The sequence below is a fragment of the Equus przewalskii genome, chromosome 15, assembly GCF_037783145.1.
Source record: "Equus przewalskii isolate Varuska chromosome 15, EquPr2, whole genome shotgun sequence".
Taxonomy (NCBI): Eukaryota; Metazoa; Chordata; class Mammalia; order Perissodactyla; family Equidae; genus Equus; species Equus przewalskii.
Genome location: NC_091845.1, coordinates 54,256,201 through 54,268,993, shown reverse-complemented (window position 1 = coordinate 54,268,993; position 12,793 = coordinate 54,256,201). Strand labels below are relative to the sequence as shown.

General features: G+C 42.5%; 2 long non-coding RNA genes across 10 annotated transcripts in view; one reads left to right on the top strand and one right to left on the bottom strand.

The window, feature by feature from the left end:
- The window catches only part of LOC139075980 (uncharacterized), a 294,470-nt gene that overhangs the window by 263,517 nt on the left and 18,160 nt on the right, over positions 1-12,793 (bottom strand). The gene's annotated exons all lie outside the window — the stretch shown is intronic.
- LOC139075979 (uncharacterized) overlaps positions 3,908-12,793 on the top strand; it is a 74,009-nt gene continuing 65,123 nt past the window's right edge. For 2 of the 6 annotated variants that reach the window (XR_011527092.1, XR_011527093.1), the window contains exons 1-3: positions 3,925-4,053; positions 7,290-7,368; positions 9,813-9,908. This is a non-coding gene — a long non-coding RNA (uncharacterized lncRNA). Of the gene's footprint in view, positions 4,054-7,289; positions 7,399-9,812; positions 9,909-12,793 lie in introns of all 6 variants that reach the window. The other 4 variants (XR_011527094.1, XR_011527090.1, XR_011527089.1 and 1 more) reach the window with 4 other exon arrangements.

Genomic DNA, 12,793 nt, shown 5'->3' with positions numbered 1-12,793 from the left:
TCCCCTGAGGGAAGTAATCTCGGGACTTCATGTGCATTTCTTGGAGAAGGAGACAGAGGCGGTCCCCTCTCATAAACTACCCCCGTGGGCCCATTCTCAGCATGGAACCTTCAACTGGATGATGTGGGTGAGGAAAAAAGCCTCCACCAGCTCAAGTGGTAAAGATGGATCAAGAGGACCTAAATTATTTAAAGCATCTTCAGGATGAGTCCCACCAGATCTCATTTTTAAAGATGTGGACCAATTGTTCCCTCAAAAGAAAGTTCATTAAAACTTGCGAGTCCTGATGGTTCAGAAAGATGACCAGGGTGTGAAGCAGAAACTCTGTCTTGTACACTGGGAGGAAGAGCTGGACCAGGATATGGATGGCCTGGTGGACACTGTATCATCCTGGGCCCTAGAGCCCATGGATATGACATCTGGTGACATCTGGTGATGCAGAGGGACCTTGAACGTTGAATCTCTAAACCACCCCAGCTGAACATATTTCCTGTCTTGATGAGCTAATGATCCAGAGGATTCCCTGGTTCTTCAGGACCTCTGCCAAATGCGGCACTTGCATCATCAAGGCCTTGAGGATCGTTTTCTAAAATCTCAAATTTAACATCTTCTTCGGTTGATTTGGGTCTTCCACGTGCATTTTCTTCTCCTAAGTCATAAAGGTTTCTTTGGCCAGCTTAAACTGTCATCTGCAGTTCAAGAGCTGTTATCAAGAGCAATGAGCTGGCTTTTCAGAGAACAAGTAAATCCTTCCATTTCTTCTCCTAGAGCTTTGGCTTTTTGGGGTTTTGTTTGTTTGTTTGTTTGTTGTTGTTGTTGTTGTTTGATGAGGAAGATTGGCCCTGAGCTAACATCTGTTGCCAATCTTCCTCTGTTTTTTTGGCTTGAGCAAGATTGTCTCTGAGCTAATATTTGTGCCAATCTTCCTCTCTTTTGTGTGTGGGATGCTGCCACAGCATGACTTGATAAACAGTGTGTAGTTCTGCACCCAGGATCCCAACCCATGAACCCCAGGCCACCAAAGTGGAGTGTGCAAACTTAACCACTATGGCACGGGACCAACCCAAGCTTTGGCTTATTTTTTGGTTTCATTATGTTTTGTTTTGGTTTTGGTTTTGGCATCCAGGTCTTCATGGCATGGCTTATGTTTTTATCTGCTTTGGAACTTTTCTCCCCAGTCTTTAAATCATTCCTCTCTCTCTGCAGGATAATTTCCTGGGAGATTTCTTCTCACTGTCTTGACATAGCTCAGTCTTTAAGTTTATGCTAAAGCTTTTGAATCTCACTTAATCTTTGCATTTCCTGATTCCAACAAAGCATTTGGGTTGTTTCGAGAGTTGTGATATAATCTGTTAACGATTTTCCTCTTCTCCCGCTGGTTAAATATATATATTTGGTTACTTTCTACTTCAAGGGTTTATAAGGATGCATTTAGCTTGGCAGCCTCAATCAGTTTCCTCAAAACTCATATTGACTTGTCATCTAAGTGGTGTCCAATTTTTAACTCTCTCCTTACATCCATTTTCTGGTGACCTTCATCCATGTTACCCTTTCCAAGGACGGCAGCCGAATCTGCCATCTTCAGCAGGCATTTAGTCAGGGTCTTGCTTTGACCTTCCTTCTCGTGTAGAACTTTTCCACCTGTGCTTTAGAGCAGTGATTCTGAAAGTGTGATCCGCGGACTCCTGGAGAGTCCCCAGGACTCTTTTAGCGGAGCTCTGTGGTCAAAACTGTTTTGGTAATAATAGTAGGACGTTATTTCCTTTTGCACGGTTGACATTTGCACTGATGATGCAAAGCAGTACTGGGTAAAACTGGTGACACTTTAGGACAAATCAAGGTACAGGCACCATACTGTACTAGTAGTTGTTGCATTCTTCATCACCTTGTAATCTCAGCTAAAAAAAAAAAAAGCCAGCTCCACTTAAGAAGGTCCTTGATGAAGCAGGAAAAAATCTACTAATTTTACTAAAATTCAACCCTTTGATGCATGTCATTCTAATATCTTGAAGAACAAAATGGGAAGACACACAAAGCACTCTGCCTGCTGCTGAAGGGTGACGGTCATCTGCAGGGAGAGCACGCGTGCGGTCGATTGAGTTGCAAGCTGAACGAGTCACTTTTTTTCATACAACGCTACGTTCGCTTGAAAGAAAAACTGGCAAACTGTACAGATTTAGGTATCTGGCAGTCATTTTCTTGAAAATAAACAAAGTAAGCCTGTCATGTCAAGAAAAACAACTGACAGTGTATTTCGTCAAGGATAAAATTCAAGTTTTCAACTGAATATTAAAATTTTGGAAAAATTTCCAAAAATTGGGAGCTTGACAGCTTCTCAATGCTTCAAGCCTTTTCTGATTAAATCAGTGGTGTTATTAATGAACATAATATTTCAATATTTTGTAGTGAAATGTGTCAACACTCGGAAGATTCAAATAATTCAGTGAACCAGTATTTTTCCAGTGGCCATTACACAATGTCACAAAATCATGCAGAGGTAAAAGATCTAGTCAAAGTGCGAAACAGATCAAATAATTGTAATGTAACAGAGCATGAAAACGTCACTGATATGATGTCAGATTCCACATTGCAACTACCCTTTAATAAACGTCGAGAGTAATAACAAAGAAGAATACCCACAATTAGCTAAAAAGGCTGTAACATGCTCCTCCCTTGTCCAACAACTTATCTATGTAAGACAGAATTTCCTTCATATCCCTGAATTATGGCAACATCTGGCAGCACCTTAAATGCAGAAGCACATATAAGAATCTAGCTATCTTCACATAAGCTAGACTTCCAAAAAGTTTGCAACTCTGTAAAATAACATCAATCTTCTCACTAATTCTTTTTTGGAAAAATTTGGCAATTTTTCCTTAAAATTTGTTATTTATTTTAAAAATATAAGGGGTTTGTAATAATAAATAATAATTTATATAATAATAAATGACGATTATGATAAATGCAATCATGTATTGACACTATCCTTAAGTTTTCTCCATTTTAATTTCTGATACAGTAAATATCAATAGATATAACCCACATAAACAAAAGTCCTTTGGAATCGTCAGTAATTTTTAAGAATGTAAAGGAGTGCTGACACAAAAAGTTTGAGAACTGCCACAAGTCTTCAACCATTTTTTTTCAAGTTCATTTGGTTTTTCACTCTTTCCAGCCTTCAGGGTCTTATGAAAGTAGTTTTCCGCTTTGCCGGGGATGGACGTGTTCCTGCACACCCTTCTTTAATGTTGTCGTTAACTGTTCTCAGCTCTTCCAACACAACTCAGGCTGTCCATCCTCAGCCCCTTTGGGCTGAATGGCGTCTGGTTCTTCTCCTAGTGACTGAGCGTCCTCGCAATGTGAGTCCTCATCAGCTCTCCTCCTGCACATTCAGATTTCTCCTCCCTTCACTCTACCAACAAGTCTATCTTAACCTCAAGAAGGAACATTTTCCATTTTTCATTGTTTGCCTCTAGACCCAGCGTTTCTGACAGCTTGGTCTCAAGGCTGGCCTCCTTCGAAAATGACTTCAGTGATTTAGAATCTCTCTTAACATTCCTGAGCTCAGAAATTTTACTTTTTCTTTATCTAGAGCAGAAAAAGTTATGCCAAGCTCTTTCTCCCTACATTTAAAAGTTGGCTTTTGTCTACAAGAAAGCCCATGCCACCATCTCTTGGCTAGTGGGTGGCACTGCTAAGGGTTGGACCAGGACTCAACGCCATCAAGCAGGGCCCTCAGCCCCACGCAGCATTTCCACGACGACCTGGTGGTAAAGCTTGGTAGCCATCACCAGACCATATACGCTACCAGTGGCTGCCACAGAATAGCCCCAGGTTGTTAGGACCCTACTGGCCCAAATAGATGACAGGGGCCCCTTAGAATGCTCCATGCAGAACATAAGCCAGTGCCTGGCAACAAGAATAGACCAGCAGCGGGGGGGAGTTAGGGAGGGCCCAGGGAACAAAATGACAAAACAGAGCTTTCCCACATTTTCTACATCGTGGCACACCAATACATCATCGTCACCGGCGGAAGTGGGAGGCTCTTCATAGGTGAGGGGACAGGTGCCACCTGGCAGCTGTGAGGGCTGAGTGTCCTTCCACATGTGTGATGCCTTCCAGGACGGCTGGCCAACAGGAAGCTCTTGAGTAAAGGGCTCATGTGTCCATGCCATGGGCCGGAGCTGCTCTTCTCCCACAGCCCTAGAGGTGGGATGCAGCTGCAAAAGTCCGGGAGATTTGGGCAGCATGAGAGTGCCCATACACGCGTGTGTGAGTTGGAAGTATAAAGGACCATACCAGAATTTTCAATAACGTGCATGATGGCAGATTTGTCTATTCCTCCCTTTGGTTCTGTTAATTTTGCTTCAAGTATTTTGGTGTTGTCATTAGATGCATGCACACTTGGATCTTCTTGATGAATTGATCCCTTTGCCATCATTACGAAGTTTCCCTCTTTATCTCTGCTAGTACTCCTTATCTTGAGGTCTACTTTGCTGAGGCCAGACCAGCTTTCTTATGCTTAATGTTTCCATGATGTATCTTTACCCACCCACTAAAACAGCATATAATTGTATCTTGCTTTTTACATAATCTGAGATTCTTTGCCTTTTATTTGGAATGTTTGGTGCATTTGCATTCAACGTCATTATTGATATGGATTTAAAGTACCATCTTCATATTTTTTCCCATTTCTTTTATCTCTTCTTTATTCCTCTTCCTAATTTCCTACGCTCTTTGGGGTTAATCAAGTTTTGTTTTGTCGAGTTTTTTTAGTATTCCATTTTATCACTTCTGTTTTTTTTAAATATACTTTGTGATGTTTTCTAATGATCGATCTAGAGATTAAAATATGAATCTTTAGCTATCACAGTAAAACAATGTTAAGCTACCTTAACGAATAATTTAGGAAACTTCCAGCAGTCTGGTTGTATTTCACCTGTTAGCCTGTGTGCTCCTGTTGTCACATCAGCTGCTTCCACATATGTTATAATCCCACAGCACGTTTTAATTACTGTTTCAAATGGCCAATAATCTTTTGAAGACTATATGTGTGTATATAGATATATATACATTATTTCTGGTGAGAAATCTGCCATTATTCTGTAAATTCTGTAGCTTTTTCTTCAGGCTAATTTTACGATTTTCTCTTTATCTTTGTTTTTTGGTAGTTGACTATGTTTGCCCATGATTTTTGAATGTATCCTACTTGGGATTCATTGAGATCCTTGGACCTGTGGGTTGTTATAGTTCATCAGTCTGGGTAAACTCGTGACCATTATCTCTTCACATATTTCTTCTGCTCTGTTATGTCTCTCTTCTCTTTCTACAACTTCTTCCATGCTTATATTAGATCATTTGATGCTGTCTCTAACGTCTCAGATATTCTTTTTGGTTTTTCATTCTTATTTCCTTTTTTTGTATTATCTTAGCTTGTCTTCATGTTTGCTGATCCTTACCTGTGTTAGGTCTATCAATTTAATTATTAAAATTAACTCTGATAGTTTTCAGTTCTAGCATTTCCATTTGGTTCTTTTTAACATGTTCCTTCTCTTTCTTTTTTTTTTTTTCTTTTGGCTGAAATTCTACATTTGTTTACACATATTATCCATCTTTTCCACTAGATTCTTTAACATATTTATTATAATAACTATTTAAAAGTCCACGTCTGGGGCCAGCCCAGTGGCATAGTGGTTAAGTTCACACACTCCCCTTCAGGGACCCGAGGTTTGTGGGTTCAGATCCCGGGTACAGACCTCCACACCACTCACCAAGCCATGCTGTAGCGGCATCCCCATCCAAAAAAAAATAGCGGAAAATGGCCACAGATGTTAGCTCAGCGACAATCTTCCTCACCAAAAAAAAAAGAAAGTCCATGTTTGCTAATTCTGACCTCTGTGCCCTATGTGGGTCCACTCTTCTGAATTTTTCTTTCTCTGGTTTATGGTCACATTTTCCTACTTTGTGTCATGACTTGCGATTTCTGTTGCATGAGAAATTGTGTGCAAAGGAACAACAGAGACTGAAGTCAATCAAATTTACCCCCCGAAAAGAGTATGGCCATTCCTCTGTCAGGTGGCTAGTGTGCAGGTCGGTGGTGGGAGACGGGGCAGGGGTGAGTCAATCTAATCTACGGCTGAGCTGCCTCTGGGCCTTCACCAGCTCATTTAAGGAGCGTTTGTTCACATGTAGCGAGGGAAGACTTGGGCCTTTGCCTCCATCAGGGCTGGAATCAACATCGGTGAGATTCTAGAGCCCTCTCTGTGCTCTGGACTGCTCCGTCTAGCTGCCAATTTTTGGAGCTGCTGAGGAGTTCTGTTGGCTCTGACACCAATTTCTTTATTTTGTTCTTAAAAATTATAAATTATTTAAATACCCAACAAGAAGAGAATGTTTATGTAAGTTATGGGAAAACCAAAGCTGGACTTGTATACGCTGATTTATAAAACAGTTCTGAGAAAAGGCAAATGCTTAACGTGCAATGTTAAATTTTAAAAAACAGAATGTTAAGGTATATCTAATAAAATTTGTGTAAAAAACTATTTATACCTATGGGCTACTAACTAAAGGAAGCCCCCAAGAAGGAAATGTCTGAGCCATTGAGGTGGCAAGATCACGAGCAGCTTTGTCTTAATTTTTCGTTGTGATTTCCATTAACAATGCCAATCATATTGAGAATGTAGTAAGGAACAAACTTTAGACAGATCTGAAATAACAATAACAATTTCTGAGCTTATGAAAGATAACCCAGAGCAGAAAGGGGCGAGCTGGGTTCTTCTCCCCTAAGGCCCAAACAAAAAGAAACTAATTTAAAATACAGCAAGAGGACTGGGTTAGGAGCAAGGAAGAAAGAGCCTTTGGACTGTCAAGGTTGTAAAACGACAGCTAAAATGAGAGAGTTAGAGAAGAGGAAGAAACTTAGAAAAACCCAGATGCAGAACAGTCCAGTCCTGCCCAAAGGTCCTTCATTAACTGACAGTAATGCCAGGAGACATCTCAGAGTAACCATCCACGTTTCCATCACTATTACTACGGACTGAAACTGGTCACCAAGGGAAGCTGTGGAATTTTTTCCCCGGAGGCCATTTAAAATCAGATCTAGACAACCACCTGTCTAAAATAATTCAGGTCCCGTCCTGCCTGGAGGCACGGAATTGAACTAAATGACCCCTGAAGGTCCTTTTAAATGCTATGACTCTGGGATTCCCGTGCTGATAACATTAAGAAAGCCGTAATATCCATTTTTTCCTAATCTTTTACTGAGCACTCTCTGTTTATTTTTTTTTCAGATTGAAAAGGGAAACGTCTTCCTGTGAGCAGTCCGTTCATTTCTCTCCCAGACACAAGGCTGAAATTTTAGTATTACAGGTATCACTGGGGAATATTTCTCAGCTGCAGGTGATTACTTCTCCTTTCACTGCCAGGTGTCACTGTGCCTGGAGAGAATTCACTTAGCAAGGAAGCGGGGAAGGCAGTGGGTTGCTGAGGGAAGAAACAGCAAGTCAAAGAAGCAGGGTGGGTGGGCCTGGCAGGAAGTGGAGGAGGAGGGCAGAATTTGTGGAAAGTCAGTGACTCAAAGCAAGTATTTGAGATTAAAAATAAAAAGTCTAGTAAGCCATAGTTGTGTGTGTGTGTGTGTGTGTGTGTGTGTTTAAAGCACTTTAGGACACAAAATTCTATATCACCCAACCGAAGTTATTATTTGATCATAACAATTAAAAATATTAATGATGCCAGAACCAATACTTTATAAGCAATTATCCCCAGCTGCCAGAAAGGAGGGAAAGTATCAGGCAAGATTTGTGTACATCCATTCAGGATGAAAAATTCGTGACCTGAAAAACTAAGCAAATATACTTATATCCTGCCCGTAAACTTCTCGCCTCCCTAAGTGTCAGCGATCACTTCCGAGGGTTCTCTGAGGACCGCCATTTGCCCTCCTCTGGAATGTGATTTTCACCCAGAGAAGAAACTAGGGGAGGAATTCTTGAAAGCCCTCTTTTGGATCAGCATTAACAATTCATGGAACTCATCTCTAGTTCCACCTGAGGCGCTGGGAAGGACACCTGACGTTCAGCAAGGGCTTGTTCAAAGTGTCTCCTAATCTGCTTTGAAATGCACAGTGGAGTGCGGCCAACTCGAGGTCGACACCCGTCCTCACTTAGTGAACCGCCTGCCCCGTTCTTCTGGTAGAGGAAATGAAAAAGTGCTGACTGCAAACCCACTACGCATTTTGGACAGCAGCTGAAGGGTCTTTTGAAATGCAAACCTCTAGAGCTGAGGGGTTGGAAACTTGTTTTCTATTCAGGGCCACTGGCACGCAAAGGGGAGAGAAATAATCACCAAAAAGTAATTGCAGTTGAGTGGCTTACAAAGTGAAGTGGATCAAAGGTTAAACTCACACAATTTAAATGTTGAGAATAGGGAGTTTTAAACATTATTCATTAAGTACACCCAATTTGGGAGAACGCATTTCAGTTTCAGACGAGGAGCAGCAAGGAGGTCTTTCACCCCTTCCACTGCACCCAGCTTCACGCAGGTGGAAGGCGCAGTCTGCCGGGCGCCCAGCCCCTCGGTGCAGCTCTCTCTCCTGGCCTCTGCAGTGCCACTCTCGCCTGGTTTTCCTCCTACCTCCCGACATCCCACTGCTCAGTGTCATTTGCCGGGTCTTCCTTCTCATCTCAGACTGGAATGTTGGTTCCTCCAGCCTTGGTCTTAGCCCTGCTTTTATTCTCTCCATGTGCTGTCTGCGTAGACCACGTCGCCCACGCCCGACTTCCTCTCCATCTCTAAGTAGGTGACCACATATTCTATCCCCATCCAGACCATTCTTCAGAGCTCCAGGCCCATAAACCCAGCCACCGGCTGACAGAGCCCCCTGGTTGTCTCACGGGCACCTCCAGCTCGGTGTGGCCCAAACTGACCTCCACCCCTTCCTCCGGTTCCAACGTCCTTTCTCTGCGAATGCAAAGCCATCCGCTCAATTTCAAGCCGGAACATTAGGAGTCAGTCTTGAAACCCCCCTCTACCTCACCCCATATCTAATCCATCTCCAAATCCTGAATACCTCTCCTTCTCTGCTCCCAAAGTCCAAACTGTCTGCATCTCTATGTCCAAAACGGCAATAACATTAACTCATTTCATTAACTCATTAACATCTATTTTGTCCCCTCCGCTTCATTCTGGACACACTTGCCAGGGGGCTCTTTTCTACAGGGCGGAGCAACGCTTTTAGAATAAGACCAAGACTCTCATCATGGCCCATAGGGCTGCGACAGACCCGTCTTTGCACCATCCTGCATCCTCATCTCTGCGTATCTTTCCCTCCCACGCCCCCTCCCAGTTCCACTCTGGAAACCACACAAGACTTTCACTTCCTCAAGCCCGCCCACCCCTCTCCGCATCAGCATCCTCACAAGTGCTGGTTTTCTCCGCCTCTATCTGCTTCCTCCCCAGCAATCTACTCGGCCAATTTCTTTTCATCCTCTGGGTCTCAGCGGATTTCAGAGAAATCTTCCTCCGTCCCCAAGGCCCAATCAAAACCTCCCCTTGTCCAGTTTCATAGACTCCTTGACTTTTTGTTTTTGTAGGATTTACCACACTTTCTAATAAACAACTACTCTGCGTATTTAGTGTTTCCATCTTTTGTTCCCCCAGTGCCTTGCACTGTGTCCTACACACAGGACGTTCTCAATGCAGCCATCCTGAATGAACGAATAAACGAGTAGTAGAAATGGAGATAACATCACACTAAAAAAGGAGAAAGATTATCTGTGGCCAAGTTACTCACAATTTGTGTATTTTTATTTCAGGAATTTAATCAGATGCTCTCTCTCAGTTACTCATGTTGGAATTAGTGACCAGCTTAAACCCCAACGGCTTTTTCACATTAACTGATGTCAAGCCAGGTATGCCTCTGTGCTAGGTAATTTGTGTTTCATCTGTATGTAAAGTTTTTATCTTTGGGAAAAAATATAATTTCTGAAACTGAATTCTGTCATCTAAGATATTAACTGTCCTCACCAGGTATCATTTGAAAGTACTATAATCATGACTTTCAAAATACTATAATCATGACTTTCACGCCTTTTCTCAAGTTGTTAATAAGTGGTTGCCCCATGCTAACACCACAAAACCCTACAAATACCCCTAAAGGCCTCTTTCCCAGTGTGACAGGCATAATTGGTCTTCTCATCCAATAGCCATTTCTCCCAACTTTCTTATTCCTTGCTCTCTTTCAATTATAGAAGCTAAGAAAAGCCAGAAACCCAATTTGCCAGCTTCCCTTTAGCTAGTGGAAGCTAGTGAGACATAGAGAGCCATCTATAAGGAGGAAGGGGAAATGGGGAAATGTTTTGCTCCTGTTAAAAAGGAAAAAAAAGGTCAACCTAAGATGTGCTCTTAACACCAATTATTCCACTACTTCTACCTTTAAATATGATTAGGATGCCTGGAGCCACAGCAGCCATCCTGTGACCATGAGGTAATAAGCATGAAGGCAAACTCAATATGAGGAAGATGGAGGAACTTCTGAACCAACCTATTATGCCTATCTCCAGAGTTTTTGCAGATGAATCACCTGTGGATCTTGATAACACAGTTTCTGATGCACTAGGTCTGGGGCCGGGTCTGAGATCCTGCACTTCTAACAAGCTCTCAGGGGAGGCTGATTCTGCTGGTCCACAGACCACACTTTGAGTAGCAAGGATTTGTAGAACAACAGGATAAAGAATAGAGGCGCTGTTTCAGAAGGCCTCCCAAATTTAGCTAAAGAAGTCACCACCCATGGGGACTGTTCAAATCAAGCACTCAATACCGGGCAGTTTGGGAGCAGCGGACAAAGAGGAAAAATGAAGGGGACACAGGATGCCTGTTCCCCCAGTTATTGCTCCACCCTTGCCTCCAAGGCAGGACGTCTTCACAGTCCAGCTGTTTTCCCTGGGAATCATTATGGTTGATGACAGGTATTTCCTCATGCATGCTTTCACTTAATAAATATTTACTAAGCAATGATTATATGCCAAGGGGGTCCGCTCGAGTCTGAAAGCATCACCTGAACAAGCAGAAGGGTACCGTCATGGTCCCACACTCTGGCTAGCCTTTAGCTTCTTGGAGCACTCCCCACCACTCCTGTCCACCAGAGCACTGGCTCCTCTCCAGAATATCACCCCGGAAGTAGGATCTTACTTCTCATTGGGTTGTTTAATAGCTTTGAGTTACAGGGGCTCATTTATCTTTGGCTCACTTGCTTTATCCTGCGAAAGACAATGTTCTCCAGTTGGGGAGATATTTTGTCCAGGGGTGCCCCATGGACATCTGCCTCCTTTACTTACAGAGCTGGTGTTCAGCATTTCCTCCCTCAACTCAAAATCATTCTTTTAGCCAAGTCTTACTGATGGGAAATCTATCTCTGATTTACTTTATACCCAAACACTCTCAATGTCATAACCAAAAGGTTAAATCTGCTTCTTCCTTGATATCCCTCAAGGCAAGATGAACTTATGGCAAGTCCCCATTAACAAGCTGACCCTGGCTCTCCTTTCCTCATCCCCCACGAAAGAACTTCAAGAACCTTCTATTCAATAGAAGTCAAGAGACCATGAAGCCCCTACATAAATTGAACATATTTTTCAAGCCAAAAATCAAGAATATGCTTGAAAAATTCAAAAGTGCTTATGGAGACAAAGGAACAGAAAATTTAAAAGTAGGCTTATCCTAAAAAGTTTTAGATTTACATTCCTGTTGGCACTGGTAGCTGAAAGTGTTCTGGAGGCATCAGTGATGGGGGGAAAGGATACAGAAAGGGAAACAGAGAAAAGACAAAGATTATGTGTTTCATAACAATGTCATTCAGGATAAGCTGGATCACTTTTCTCAACCTATTTTTCATTATCATCTCCCCAAGGAGTCTTTTTTTAGACATCTTTTTCTTAATCCCTCCCATGAAATTTCAATACCACAGATATGCTATGTATCTTTTTATTTCTAGTATGTATGTACTACATATTTTCACCCATCGCAAGAACTAATTTTCATCCCCTTTAAGTGATATTGCCCTTGTTAAGAATACATGGGTTAGATGCTGCTTGGTAACAAGCAATTCAAAATCTTAGTGGCTAGTTACAACACAGTTTGTTTCTCACTCACATCCCCTGAATGTCACAGGCCAGATGGGCAAGGAGAGGCACTGCTCCCCAAATCTCTTCACCCCGGGATCCAGGCTGACAGAGCAACCCCCAATTCCGGTGTTGCTGGATGCCAATGGCAGGGCAAAAAGAGCATTCAGGAGGGTCTCATGCCTGCAATTAAAAGCTGCAGCTTGGAAGAGACACATGTCAATTCTTATCTCAGAAATAAGCCACACGGCCCCCACAACCACAAGGGGACTGGGAAGTTCAATTCTGCTGTATGCCTAGAAGATGGCAAACAGGAAGAAATAGTAGGCAAAAGGCACCAAAAGTTCTCCAAACAGCCTTGCCTTAGACAGCCCAACTATCAAAAGGTATATGTACAGAGATGCTCTTGGGACCATAGAATGTAGATTTTCCTTGTTCAAGTTTCACCTGAGTTCTTGCAAGAATTAACCAACAGAGACACTTCCCCTTCCCCACCATCCTGTCCAATGTCTAGTCCATTCATACCCCAACTACACTGTAGCCACACATACTACATCCCGTCTTCTCTCACTGCCGCTTCTACTTCAACTCCCCGACTAGAGATCAAAACCCAGCAAAAGGAAGTTAGAAGGCTAAGAAGGCTGTCTAATAGACAAACTCTCAACTGCAAAATGGTT